This window comes from Drosophila sechellia, unplaced genomic scaffold (genome assembly GCF_004382195.2).
Source record: "Drosophila sechellia strain sech25 unplaced genomic scaffold, ASM438219v1 U_231, whole genome shotgun sequence".
NCBI classification, from domain to species: Eukaryota; Metazoa; Arthropoda; class Insecta; order Diptera; family Drosophilidae; genus Drosophila; species Drosophila sechellia.
This window is the reverse complement of record NW_022611173.1, coordinates 1-3111: the sequence shown is the minus strand read 5'-3', so window position 1 is coordinate 3111 and position 3111 is coordinate 1. Positions and strand designations below refer to the sequence as shown.

Genomic DNA, 3111 nt, shown 5'->3' with positions numbered 1-3111 from the left:
AAAAGTCAAGTTTTCTATATATATAGAAATAACAAATCGTTTCCATATATTATCGTTATTTTTTTGGAGGCAGGCAAATATTAATTTATTACCTGCCGTATAGTTGGATTATTATATCGTTACGGTATAATACAAATATGGATTCTTATGAAAGAAATATAAAATTATATATTAAAATGTGGAAAATATATCATATGCGCTTGGTTTTATGTTATATATACCAGAGAATATATGAAAAGAGATAAATTGGTTAAACAAAAATTGTACATGTTGTGATACAATAATTATGTATGTTGGAAATAAAATGATATTTTATAATGAAATATGTATATATAAAAAGATAAAATTATAGAAACATATATATTACAATAATTATATGAAACTTGTTATATTGGTAAAACAAGTATAAATTAAAAATGAAAATATGGATTACGAATGCTATATAAAAATGGCCGTAATCGAATAGATTTTTTACTTATATTTATATATTTAAAATTTTACCCAAAGGCGAAATATTGAATTTTATTCAATATAATAAAAATCATGGAATTATATAAAGTGAAAAATCTATATATCTATTATATTGCTTATTTCGATTCAAAAAATATGAATGGAATATGAAGGAAAAACATTATTCTGGTTGATCCTGCCAGTAGTTATATGCTTGTCTCAAAGATTAAGCCATGCATGTCTAAGTACACACGAATTAAAAGTGAAACCGCAAAAGGCTCATTATTCAGTTATGTTCCTTAGATCGTTAACAGTTACTTGATAACTGTGGTAATTCTAGAGCTAATACATGCAATTAAAACATGAACCTTATGGGACATGTGCTTTTATTAGGCTAAAACCAAGCGATCGCAAGATCGTTATATTGTTGAACTCTAGATAACATGCAGATCGTATGGTCTTGTACCGACGACAGATCTTTCAAATGTCTGCCCTATCAACTTTTGATGGTAGTATCTAGGACTACCATGGTTGCAACGGGTAACGGGGAATCAGGGTTCGATTCCGGAGAGGGAGCCTGAGAAACGGCTACCACATCTAAGGAAGGCAGCAGGCGCGTAAATTACCCACTCCCAGCTCGGGGAGTAGTGACGAAAAATAACAATACAGGACTCATATCCGAGGCCCTGTAATTGGAATGAGTACACTTTAAATCCTTTAACAAGGACCAATTGGAGGGCAAGTCTGGTGCCAGCAGCCGCGGTAATTCCAGCTCCAATAGCGTATATTAAAGTTGTTGCGGTTAAAACGTTCGTAGTTGAACTTGTGCTTCATACGGTAGTACAACTTACAATTGTGGTTAGTACTATACCTTTATGTATGAAGCGTATTACCGGTGGAGTTCTTATATGTGATTAAATACTTGATTTTTTCATATGTTCCTCCTATTTAAAAACCTGCACTAGTGCTCTTAAACGAGTGTATTGTGGCGCCGGTACTATTACTTTGAACAAATTAGAGTGCTTAAAGCAGGCTTCAAATGCCTGAATATTCTTGCATGGGATAATGAAATAAGACCTCTGTTCTGCTTTCATTGGTTTTCAGATCAAGAGGTAATGATTAATAGAAGCATTTGGGGGCATTAGTATTACGACGCGAGAGGTGAAATTCTTGGACCGTCGTAAGACTAACTTAAGCGAAAGCATTTGCCAAAGATGTTTTCATTAATCAAGAACGAAAGTTAGAGGTTCGAAGGCGATCAGATACCGCCCTAGTTCTAACCATAAACGATGCCAGCTAGCAATTGGGTGTAGCTACTTTTATGGCTCTCTCAGTCGCTTCCCGGAAACCAAAGCTTTTGGGCTCCGGGGAGTATGTTGCAAAGCTGAAACTTAAAGGAATTGACGGAAGGGCACCACCAGGAGTGGAGCCTGCGGCTTAATTTGACTCAACACGGGAAAACTTACCAGGTCCGAACATAAGTGTGTAAGACAGATTGATAGCTCTTTCTCGAATCTATGGGTGGTGGTGCATGGCCGTTCTTAGTTCGTGGAGTGATTTGTCTGGTTAATTCCGATAACGAACGAGACTCAAATATATTAAATAGATATCTTCAGGATTATGGTGCTGAAGCTTATGTAGCCTTCATTCATGGTGGCAGTAAAATGTTTATTGTGTTTGAATGTGTTTATGTAAGTGGAGCCGTACCTGTTGGTTTGTCCCATTATAAGGACACTAGCTTCTTAAATGGACAAATTGCGTCTAGCAATAATGAGATTGAGCAATAACAGGTCTGTGATGCCCTTAGATGTCCTGGGCTGCACGCGCGCTACAATGAAAGTATCAACGTGTATTTCCTAGACCGAGAGGTCCGGGTAAACCGCTGAACCACTTTCATGCTTGGGATTGTGAACTGAAACTGTTCACATGAACTTGGAATTCCCAGTAAGTGTGAGTCATTAACTCGCATTGATTACGTCCCTGCCCTTTGTACACACCGCCCGTCGCTACTACCGATTGAATTATTTAGTGAGGTCTCCGGACGTGATCACTGTGACGCCTTGCGTGTTACGGTTGTTTCGCAAAAGTTGACCGAACTTGATTATTTAGAGGAAGTAAAAGTCGTAACAAGGTTTCCGTAGGTGAACCTGCGGAAGGATCATTATTGTATAATATCCTTATCGTTAATAAATATTTGTTATAATACAAATAAATACAATTTACCAAAATAAAAATATTACAAATGATTCCACGGAATCAAAAGTTAAAGTCAAAATAAATGAAGATGGCTTTTATTTTATATGTGGGCTTGGCAACCTCATAAAAAGACTTTAACATTATTAATGTTGCTGTGCGTATTTGTGGCAGTACTTACTACAACAACGGCGTTTCCTATAAAACAAATTCTCGAAATGGAATCGAAAAACTAAACTAAATTCGAAAGTAGAAGTCGAATTAAAATAAAAATAATTTTGAATGTGTGGTAATCAAAATTAGTGTGTGTATATGGACCATAATATACACGCGTTTGCGATATGTATTGTTCATTCTAGTTATGAGCATACGTTGGCTAATGCAACAACCTAAAATATACAATGTTTGTACCTGTCATCCATCGGTTAATGTTATATATAATTTGCAGTATGTGTCACCCAAAATAGC

General features: G+C 35.8%; 1 non-coding gene across 1 annotated transcript; it reads left to right on the top strand.

The window, feature by feature from the left end:
- The first annotated feature begins 633 nt into the window (after positions 1–633).
- LOC116802832 lies at positions 634–2614 on the top strand. The gene has a single exon (XR_004363170.1). It is a non-coding gene; the product is annotated as a small subunit ribosomal RNA (ribosomal RNA).
- Positions 2615–3111: the final 497 nt, after the last annotated feature.